Source organism: Nerophis ophidion, linkage group LG04, assembly GCF_033978795.1.
Source record: "Nerophis ophidion isolate RoL-2023_Sa linkage group LG04, RoL_Noph_v1.0, whole genome shotgun sequence".
Classification (NCBI taxonomy): domain Eukaryota; kingdom Metazoa; phylum Chordata; class Actinopteri; order Syngnathiformes; family Syngnathidae; genus Nerophis; species Nerophis ophidion.
The window spans coordinates 49,110,139-49,122,313 of record NC_084614.1 but is presented as its reverse complement, the minus strand read 5'-3'; the positions used below and the strand labels follow the sequence as shown (position 1 = coordinate 49,122,313).

General features: G+C 39.6%; 1 protein-coding gene across 1 annotated transcript in view; it reads left to right on the top strand.

Annotated features, from left to right (window-relative positions):
• spns2 (SPNS lysolipid transporter 2, sphingosine-1-phosphate) overlaps positions 1–5,901 on the top strand; it is a 139,836-nt gene extending 133,935 nt beyond the window's left edge. Inside the window, exon 13 of the mRNA XM_061898240.1 lies at positions 3,706–5,901. The gene's annotated coding sequence lies outside the window, so the exon portion shown is untranslated. The remainder of the gene's footprint in view (positions 1–3,705) is intronic.
• The last annotated feature ends 6,274 nt before the right edge of the window (positions 5,902–12,175 follow it).

Here is a 12,175-nt window from a genome sequence, read left to right as displayed (position 1 = left end):
AATATGACTACTTTAATGCGCCCTAGGTGCGCCTTTTGCATGAAAAAAGATCGAAAATAGACCATTCATCAGCAGTGTGCCTTATAATCCGGTGCGCCCTATGGTCCGGAAAATACGGTAGTTATTTTTTTAGTGCATGTATACACACTGAGAGTGTGTATGTGGGGCGATGACGTTAGCTTTATGGTGGAGGCCCTTCGGGAGTCCAATAATAATAATAATAATAATAATAAATACATCGAGAGGAGCCAGATGAGGTGGCTCGGGCATCTGGTCAGGATGCCACCCGATCGCCTCCCCAGGGAGGTGTTTAGGGCATGTCCAACCGGTAGGAGGCCACGGGGAAGACCCAGGACACGTTGGGAAGACTATGTCTCCCGGCTGGCCTGGGAACGCCTCGGCATCCCCTAGACGAAGTGGCTGGGGAGAGGGAAGTCTGGGCTTCCCTGCTTAGGCTGCTGCCCCCGCGACCTGACCTCGGATAAGCGGAAGATGATGGATGGATGGATGGATAAATAATACTCGAGACTGAAATGTGGCCATAAACAGCTTAGATCCCTGCCAGTGTACTTTGAACAAGGCGGTAGAGAAAAAAACGTTTGCTTTCATTGGGGACGGCGTGGCGCGGTTGGGAGAGTGGCCGTGCCAGCAACCTGAGGGTTCCTGGTTCAATCCCCACCTTCTACCAACCTCGTCACGCCTGTTGTGTCCTTGAGCAAGACACTTCACCCTTGCTCCTGATGGTTCGTGGTTAGGGCCTTGCATGGCAGCTCCCGACATCAGTGTGTGAATGTGTGTGTGAATGTGGAAATAGTGTCAAAGCGCTTTGAGTACCTTGAAGGTAGAAAAGCGCTATACAAGTATAACCCATTTACCATTTACCATTCATTGGAGGACAGAAATGAATTTGTAGGCACTTTGATTTGAAGTTAGGACTAACACTCACATCTCTTGCTGTGGGTGAAAAAATCTGCACTCTTATCAATGCTGCCTTCCTCCTTCCTGCCTTTTTTTATCAGGAGCCCGCACATGTTGTACTCTAATTATTAACCCAGGGAAATAAGGTCGACTCAGTAGCACAATGGAATGTCGCCGCAGATACACCATGACTCACTTGTGAACACAGAGAATTGACTGGCATGGTCAACATAAAGTTGATGTATTCGCCTCGCCTTCGTGATGTGAAACCTTTTCTGAAGAAAGTTGGCTTCACGGAAATAACCATTCAGGAATGTTACAGTATTAGTAGTATAATATATCGTCAGTGATACACAAGTGAGTACAATATGTACAGGAACAGGAGCGGCTCAGGAGGAGAGTAGGATTTAAAAGTATCATTTTCTGTGGTTGAGTCATCTCACACTTTCCTCCTGCTTCTTTAGCTAAAAGATGTTTATCCTGCAACATTTTACTTTGAAACAATTTGCTGCATTCCTGAATAGCAAACAAAATCGCAATTTAAATGAGCCTTGGGGTGGTTAGCATGTGCTGCTAATGACAAATGACATTTCCGACACACCTTTTATTAGCACATGCGGCTAATGTTAGCATGTGCTGCTAATGACTGTTGACATTTCCGACACCTTTCATTAGCACATGTGGCTAATGTTAGCATGTGCTGCTAATGACTGGTGACATTTCCGACACCTTTCATTAGCACGTGTGGCTACTGTTAGCATGTGCTCCTAATGACTGGTGACATTTCCGACACCTTTCATTAGCACGTGTGGCTACTGTTAGCATGTGCTGCTAATGACTGGTGACATTTCAGACACGTTTCATTAGCACGTGTGACTACTGTTAGCATGTGCTGCTAATGACTGGTGACATTTCAGACACCTTTCATTAGCACGTGTGACTACTGTTAGCATGTGCTGCTAATGTTAAGTGACATTTTCGACACTTTTCATTAGCACTTGTGGTTACTGTTAGCATGTGCTGCTAATGACAAGTGACATTTTTGACACTTTTCATTAGCACATGTGGCTAATGTTAGCATGTGCTGCTAATGACTGGTGACATTTTTGACTCCTTTCATTAGCACGTGTGACTACTGTTAGCATGTGCTGGAAATGATAGGCAACGTTTCAGACACACCATTCATTAGCACGTGTGGCTACTGTTTGCAAGTGCTGCTAATGACAAGTGACGTTTCAGACACACCTTTCATTAGCACGTGTAGCTACTGTTAGCACGTGTTGCTAATAACAGGTGACATTTCAGACACACCTTTCATTAGCACGTGTGGCTACTGTTAGCATGTGCTGCTAATGACAGGCAATATTTATAAATAAAAATTTAATAAATAAATGATAAATGGGTTGTACTTGTATAGCGCTTTTCTACCTTCAAGGTACTCAAAGCGCTTTGACACTACTTCCACATTTACCCATTCACACACACATTCACACACTGATGGAGGGAGCTGCCATGCAAGGCGCTAACCTGCACTCATCATTTCAGACACACTTTTCATTAGCACATGTGGCTAATGTTAGCATGTGCTGCTAATGACTGGTGATATTTCCGACACCTTTCATTAGCACATGTGGCTACTGTTAGCATGTGCTGCTAATGACTGGTGACATTTCCGACACCTTTCATTAGCAAGTGTGGCTAATGTTAGCATGTCCTGCTAATGACTGGTGACCTTTCAGACACCTTTCATTAGCACGTGTGACTACTGTTAGCACGTGCTGTTAATGTTAAGTGACATTTTCGACACTTTTCATTAGCATGTGTGGCTACTGTTAGCATGTGCTGCTAATGTTAAGTGACATTTTCGACACTTTTCATTGGCACGTGTGGCTACTCTTAGCATGTGCTGCTAATAACAAGTGACATTTTCGACACTTTTCATTAGCACATGTGGCTAATGTTAGCATCAGCTGCTAATTACTGGTGACATTTCTGACACCTTTCATTAGCATGTGTGACTACTGTTAGCATGTGCTGCTAATGACAGGCAACGTTTCAAACACATTTCATTAGCACATGTGGCTAATGTCAGCATGTGCTCCTCGTGACAGGCGACATTTCCAACACTTTTCATTAGCACGTGTGGCTAATGTTAGCATGTGCTGCTAGCTAATGACTGGTGACATTTCAGACACGTTTCATTAGCACGTGTGACAACTGTTAGCATGTGCTGCTAATGTTGAGTGACATTTTCAACACTTTTCATTATCACGTGTGGCTACTGTTAGCATGTGTTGCTAATGTTAAGTGACATTTTCGACACTTTTCATTAGCACGTGTGGCTACTGTTAGCATGTGCTGCTAATGACAAGGGACATTTTCGACACTTTTCATTAGCACGTGTGGCTATTGTTAGCATGTGCTGCTAATGACTGGTGACATTTCTGACACCTTTCATTAGCATGTGTGACTACTGTTAGCATGTGCGGCTAATGACAGGCAACGTTTCAGACACACCTTTCATTAGCAAATGTCACCTGTTGCTAATAACAGGTGACATTTCCAACACCTTTAATTAGCACATGTGGCTAATGTTAGCATGTGCTGCTAATGACAGGCGACATTTCCAACACTTTTCATTAGCACGTGTGGCTACTGATAGCATGTGCTGCTAATGACAGGTGACGTTTCAGACACACCTTAAATGATGTTGTTATCCGGAAGTTATTGGCTGAAGAGTTGAACGTTGATTACAAAAATCAAATCCTACTTCTCTCGACCTCTCAGGTGACTCATCAACCAAAAGAGAAGAAGCAAATATCAGACGATATCATTTTCTTCTCACACCTGGAAGACACTCTCTAACGACATGTGAGGAAACATCTCCTTGGAGACGCTTGACAACTCTCAGCTGGTGGGACGACAACAGCTGATGTCCTCCTTTTACCTTCATGAGGATCCACTGAACTTTCACGGGGGGGGGAATCCCATGCCCCTCCCCTGTGTCATACTACTGAATGCCGACCTTTGAACCTTTATTTGTGCACGCCTTGTGCAGCAAGTGCCATCATGTCGTTACATTCCTCCCAGGCTTTGCACTGAGCCCGCCCCCTCATGACATCGTCACTAAACCAGAAGGAACACAAACACTACACACGCAACTTTACTAACATGATTTCTCATAAAGTGCCCCAAAGTTCATTAAATACACTTTTATATTCTCCACTGCAAAAAGTAGATGCAATTGTGCAAAACACTTTAACATTGTTGAGTTCAATACATTTTCTTCAAAGTTCAATTCATTTCCTATTTCCATTTTTAAATCTGAAATTGTTAAAAAAAAAAAAAAAAGGTAACAATATATGGATATTATTTTTGATTTACAATTTAATAATTGTTTATGTGTCTTTTTAAAGTTGTAAAATTCACAATTTCATTTCAATTATTTTTGCATATCCATTCGATTTGATTTTCAATTGCTTTCTTTTCATTTTCAGCTTGTTTTGAATATTTTTTTAACAATCTTTTTGACGCTCACGTCTGCAAACAAACCAAAGTGAAGAAGTGAAAGCGATGCAAGTCAAATATGAAATCCAAAAGTAATCTCAAATGAAAATGTCAAAATGTGCTTTATCTTTATGCCGTGTTGCCATGGTTACGTAAACAAAAGTGCTTAAAGTTCCGTCAACGGCCTGTTTCAGAAAATGCCGCAAAGTTGGCCGTCATTTTTTTGTTTCATAGTAACAAATGTGTTGTTTTACACGCTCAACTTGACACAATCTTAAAGAAGGACACTGGATTATCTATATTTCATAATTTATATGTATATAAAGTATGTTGTTTTTACTCTTCGGTTGTATACGAGACGCAATACTTTTGTTTGTGGAAGCTTTTAATCCACTTTGCCTTATCAGCAACTTTCTCCCATCATGCTTGTTGTCAAATGATGTACTAAATAGTACACAATATAAAAATTATATTAATACTCTTTTTACTGAATACTAATATTGTGCAGTCCTGCATGCTGGTCAATGAGGTCAAAGATGAAATATAGTGACGATGAAATATACGAAAAATGAAGAGAAATTGTGCTAGATACTTAAAGCCACTTGAAAAAATGGCAGGCTGGGATTTTTTTTTTTTACATTTATAAGGAAATATAAAACATGTTGATTATATTCAACAAATTGTGTGTGTAGGTGTGTGTGTGTGTGCGATGCTAAGCTTTAGCATCACTGTGTGTGCTGAGTTTGCACATCGTCAACAAAACTTCTTAGCTTCCTTTTGTTTTTTCCAACGCTACCAGATTTGCATCAATATTAGTGATATGAAAAAATTAGTTAAATGATGCATGAATGCCAATACAATGATTAGAAATAATGCATCAATGCCAATGTAATAGGAAAATATACAATAGCTATATTATGATGATTTTAAAAAGTGGATGCAAATATTGTGTTTATTTGTGGGACAACATCATGTAAAATATCATATTTTGTAAAGAATTTTTTTTTGTTCTTTTTGTATCCCAATCCAATCGTGTCAGTTTATTTTTCATATTTACACGCAGAAGAGGGAGGAAGTGAAGGAGATGCTTGCTTCATATTTTTCTATGTCACTGATCATTTTGCACATGTAAAGTTCAGGGATTTCTTTCAATTTTTTTCAAGTCACAACTCATGAATTGACTGCCAAGCTGTGCTGACTCAGCACCTGCTAAATCCATGTTAATCATCTCATCAGAAGTGATGGTTTTAGAAATTTCTTGTCATACAAGAATTATGTACAGAAAGAAATCTAGTCTTCTATTTCTGATTTTTGAGCAGAAAACACTGATGTTCTTTTTTTGGATGCCCAAAGGCGAGTGTGAACTATTATGATTATGATTATATATTCTTCATGTCAACTGTGATGCTTTCCCACCAGGGATTTATTCAAATGTACACATCTGTAATTCAAATAAACCTACAATATTTAATCTCACATGTCTTCTTGGCTCACTTTTATTATTATTTAATATATTCAATATTGTATACAATATATTTTTTGATACGTATGTTTATAATTGTATACTGTATACTAATTAATAATAAATGAAGGTTACACAAATAAATGTAAAGAACATAAAATTATTTAATTATTAATTATAAGTAATTATAATTAATATTAATTATTATTTTAAGGAAAAAAATTATTGAACAAGAAATTAAATGTTTCATTTAAAGGGAAGGTTTGTAGATCATTTATAAATGTGTTGATTATGCACTTTCTTCATTAGTCAAATCTCTGTTTTAAACACACTACTCTATGGACACTATATTAGGTAAACTTGCACAATGACATCCAATGAAAAAACTAAAGTCAAATATCAGCTTTAATACAGATAGTAATACACATTTTACAGATAAAAGTATCAACATTAAATTTCTGAGTAGATAAATAAGAAATAATTTAAACATTGTACATAATATTCTATATTCTGATGCAAGTTTAGAATTGCGCTGAGTACTGACAAACAATAATAATAATAGTAAAATATTAATAATAAATCCTAAATAACAAGGGTAATTAAGAAAACCTAGAGATTTTAACTTTTGTATTTAAAAATCCTCTTTTTGTAACACAAACACTACTTTGGTGTAGTTTGATACATTTCTGCGAACTGCAGTTTAGAAAACCCTATTGTAATATTTCATAACATTTGTTCAGTGTAATAATCACTTATCTACAATACCAGTTTATTGAATGACATCACATGTTTATTGAGCATTCTTGAAAGGAAGAAGCAGAGTTCAATCCAATCAGCATTGTTGATCATTTATTCACTTTTTGTGTCAACAACAAAAACAACTACAACAACAACAAGGAAACAAACAAACATGAACTAAACTGAAGTGAACTGAATGAGATTACCTTTTTTAGTAGGGAAAAAAAATTACAGAAAGGGTTAAAGTAAAGAAAATATGTTATTGTATAATTAAACAAACACATGAATAGCACAATAAGTATAATAAAACAAAAATGTGTAAATAAATGATGTGCAACAAAAAGTAATCCAAACATTGTGAGGGTATAGGAGAGTACGAGATTTGTTGTCACACTTGTTACACCTCACCACCAGAAGGCACTGTCTCTAAAATTGTACTATGGAATTTGAAGGACTGGAACAGCGCTAATATTGTAGGGAGTAAGGCTGTTGAAGTTGAGGTAAGATTCTTTTTTGTGTGTTTTTCAAGTCAAATAGTAGATATTCATCTCCAGTTATTTGTCTTGTACTATTTTTGTCATGTCTTTGTGATCAAGTTTTGTTTAGTTATGTTATGTTGGTTTAAGACCCTTTTTAGTTCCTGTTTACGCTCCCTTGTTTGGTTACCTGGACGACCATTTATTTCACCTGATTCACTTGGACTCACGCACCTGATTTGTTTGTGCTCACGCACCTGTCAATAATCATGTCACTATTATTTAATCTTGTAGTTGCCAGGCAGTAGGCCTGGCGTCATTGTGCCTTGTACTCTACACTCTGTTTCATGTCATAGATCATGCTGCCCTGCTCACTTCATCACAAGTAAGTTTTTGTTTATTAATGCCACCGTTAGTGTCTTTCGTTTTTATGTCCATAGTTCTGCCTTTGTGCTAGATTTTTGTTTTCTTAGCCAAGTTTGTTCTCCGCCTTGTGCGTGCCTTTTGTTTGCACTTTTTCATAGTAATAGATTAAACATGTCTATACCTTCATGCCATCTCTGGTCCAGTTCCTTTGCATTCCGGGAAAACAAACCACACCATAGTCCACGTTTTGACAATTTTACAGAATGTATTTATTTTATTCAGCTTCCCAACTAGACGCTTATTAGCTTTAATGGGGTTGTTTGTCACTAGGAATGGGTACAGAATTCAGTCCTTTTATTATCGACCCAATTCAAGTACTGAATCACGTGAAATCAAACCATATAAGGATGCCTTTGTTGCACGTCTCCAATTGAGACTCACATCGACTCAAACACTTAAGGCCTGATCTAGTAACATCCAAGTACCAGTGAAGTATGCACGTTGTTTAAGGAATTTAGGGATTTCACAATCTACGGTCCATCATTTCATAAAAAGGTTCAGAGAATCTGGAGAAATCATTGCATGTAAGCGGCAAGGCCGAAAACCAACATTGAATACCCGTGATCTTTGATCTCTCAGGCAGTACTGCATCAAAAACCGACATCAGTGTGTAAAATACTTCAGAAAACCACTGTCGGTAACTACAGTTTGTCGCTACTTCTGTAAGTGCAAGTTAAAACTCTACTATGCAAAGCAAAAACCATTTATCAACAACACCCAGAAACGCTGCTGGCTTTGATGGGCCCAAGCTCATCTAAGATGGACTGATGCAAAGTGGAAAAGTGTTCTGTGGTTCGACGAGTCCCCATTTCAAATTTTTTTTGTGGACGTCGTGTCCTCCGGGCCAAAGAGGAAAAGAACCATCTGGACTGTTAGCGACGCAAAGTTCAAAATCCAGCATCTGTGATGGTATGGGGTTGTATTAGTGCCCAAAACATGGGTAGCTTACACATCTGTGAAGGCACCATTATTGCTGAAAGGTACATACAGGTTTTGTAGCAACATATGTTGCCATCCAAGCAATGTATTTTTCATGGACGCTCCTGCTTATATCAGCAAGACAATGTCAAGGCACATTCTGCACGGTTACATCAGCGTGGCTTCGTAGTAAAAGAGTGCGGGTACTAGACTAGCCTGCCTGTAGTCCAGACCTGTCTCCCATTGAAAATGTGTGGCGCGATATGAAGCGTAAAACACCAGAACGGGGACCCCCGACTGTTGAACAACTTAAGCTGTACATCAAGCAAGAATGGGAAAGAATTCCACTTGAAAAGCTTCAAAAAATGGTCTCCTCAGTTCCCAAACGTTTACTGAGTGTTGTTAAAGGAAAGACCATGTAACACTGTGGTAAAAATGCTTCTGTGCCAACTTTTTTGTAATGGGTTGCTGCCATTAAATTCTAAATTAATGATTATTTGCAAAAAAAAAAACAAAATTTGTAAGTTCGAACATTAAATATTTTGTCTTTGCAGTCCATTCAATTGAATGTACATTTAAAAGGATTTGCAAAACGTGACAACTTCACTGGTTTTGGGTTTTGTACTAACATCCAAATACCAGACGCTAAACAGCATGTGCAAACTGTAGGATAGTGTTTACTATTAGTGGGCATGTTGCATGTGATCTACTAAGACTGTTTACCAATGAAAAGTGTTACAGACTGCCTTATTTACGTAAATGAGGTTTTTGCCTGTACCACCAGCATTATGTGCCCATGAAAACACTCATTTCCATCCTCATTTATCTATATTTATGCTCTCAGAGCTGTGTGCAATGTTGTTGAACTAACAGCACACATCTACTGTATGATCTCCAACACATTTTCTGCAATATAGAATCACAATCCAATTATCCAGATACTAATTTTAGCACACTGACAGTGCCCTCTGCTGGGAAGCAGTAGCCATCACAGATGCAAGAAAATGCATAACGCAGAATGTTTGTCATATAGGAGATATATTATATTTCCTAAATGAAAACATTGTATTGTATTGAAGGAAAAAAAACGGCAGTAGACACCAAAACACATCAATACAATTTGTTTTAATTAAGCGGCTAAAAAATTGTAAAATGATATCGCTGAATAGACGATATTTCTAGTATTATTCATTTCCGACATTGACACACACACGTAGCTCCAGAGCGATCAGCTTCATTCTCACAGCTTTTTTTCTGCGCAACTGTCAGTTTGCACGTCGTTTTATTATGCAATGTTACGGCTGGCTCGGGCCGCAACTACAAAGGGGAGTCGAAACTGTAGTTAAACGTGCACAAATGAATACTTAATATAACGAATAAGAAACTATCAGTCATGATCCATGTCCCGGATCATATTTTGTTACGTTCTGTTAGTTTTGGACTCATTAGTTCCTGTTTTTTGTGCACCCTTGTTTGTTTTAGTTACCATGGTTACTTATTTTTTCCAAATTTCCTCTGATTAGTATTCTCCCGCTCACCTGCTGCCAGAGCACTAATCGGAGGCATTATTTAAACCTGCCTTGCCCTCCATTCAGTGCTGGAGGACTGCCTGTTTCTTGAAGGCTAAAAGCTGTTCCCTGCATCCTGACTTCTGTCCCTGTTTGCTGTTTCCTGGTTTCTGGTTCCTGTTTTCCTTGCTTTTTTTAAGAACATTATAACCATGTTTTCTTGAAACAAGACTGTCATCTCTGCATCTCGGGGTTTGTCACCATCACTTCATGACACTATCCTAAACAAAAGACGATACAAGTCGACAATGATAGTTTTTTGGCGGGTGCGTTTGTTAAAGTCGACGGGTCAGTTTCCCATGACCCTGACACTGGCTCACCTCTGGTTGGCGTTGTCACCTCTTCTTCGACACTGGCCAGTGGCAAATCCGTTAACATTATGGTCCTGATGGCAATCCTTGTTGCCAGCCTCCCTTTTCCCAGTGTACACTAAATTGTCACATGAGTTTGACCAAGTGTCAAAAGTGGGGATGATTATCATACTCGCCAACCCTCCCGAGTTTCCTCATAGATCTCGAATTTCATTGCCCCTCCCGAAAAAAATTTTGGGGCAACCATTCTCCCAAATTTCTCCCGATTTCCACCCGGACATCAATATTGGGGACATGCCTTAAAGGCACTGCCTTTAGCGTCCTCTACAACCTGTTGTCACATCTGCTTTTCCTCCATACAAACATTGTGCCGGTCCAATCACATACTACATGTGACTTAAACACACGCATAGGTGAATGCAATGCATACTTGATCAACAGCCATACAGGTCACACTGAGGGTGGCCTTATAAACAACTTTAACACTTTTACAAATATGCGCCACACTGTGAACCGCCACTAAACAAGAATGACAAACACATTTCGGGAGATCATCCGCAGCGTAACACAACATAAACACAACAGAACAAATACCCAGAACTCCTTGCAGCACTAACTCTTCCGGGACGCTACAATAAACACCCCCGCTATCACCAAACCCCGCCCCCAACCATCCCCCAAATTTGGAGGTCTCAATGTTGGCAGGTATGATGATCATGACTGTCTAAAGCAGTGGTTCTCAAACTTTTTTCACTGTTTGCCTCCTAAGAAAAATCTTGGCTCTCCGAGAACCACCATGAAAACCAACATCAAAATATTATAGTAGTATGGTTTAGTATTAGTAAAACTAAGGCAGAGGTTTTATTTAACATGTATACTTAATACTTTGGCCACAATTTGAGTATAGGTAAACACTTTCTGATTCTTTGGTGTACCACTAGTAAAACACATACCACAGTTTGAAAACCACTGGTCCAACATATGTGGTTCACTAAAGGCTCGCTGCATGGTTTGTGCCAAGCACATCCCTGAAGACTCCATCAGCCGCCCACCCCTACCCGACTCCCACTTTCGACATCAAATGATGGATTTCAGGGAACTCCACCCAGGCGAAGGAAAGAAATACTGCTTGGTGATGGTGGACATGTTCTCCAAGTGGGTCAAAGCCTTCCCCACAAAGAATTCGACAGCTGACACTGTAGCAAAGCCACTGGTGCGAGAGATAATTCCGCAATGGGTCATCCCAGAAAAGATCTCTGACAATAGCCCCCATCAATGACCAATATGAGTGAGACCTTAGGTGTTGACCTGAGAAAACACTACAGTGGGGGTGGACAGTACAGAGAGAAAACAGCAACCATAAACAGCAATGAGCAAAATGCAGTGATGGCATGAATTAGATACGATGCCTGCCTATGGTCCTGGTACTGATGCAGATGCGGATGAGAGTTCGCAGCCGAAGAAACCTGTCTCTCTTTAAGATTTTGTTTGGTGCCCCACCCAAACGTGCGGATGAGTCCCAGGCCATGAGGATCCCTCCAGTCCTTCAATTCTCTCACTGGCATCACACCGTTCGAGAAGCGCGTCCGATCCCCTTGACAGACTTCTGCACAGCATCCAACCCGGCGACTGGGTCCTCAAAAAAGTTCACGCTCAGCCGCTGGCTTGGGCCTTTCCAGGTTTTATTGAAGTTACAAAGTCACGAAAGTCCCACAGTTGATGGCAATTCTTTGTGTCAAGTGCAGGGACCCGCCCCACTGGAGCCCAAATAGAAAACGCTCTATAGCCGAAGACTTTTTTGGGGCTTTGGGAATCACTAATAAGCCGGAGTTCATAGAGCGCAGATTGTTA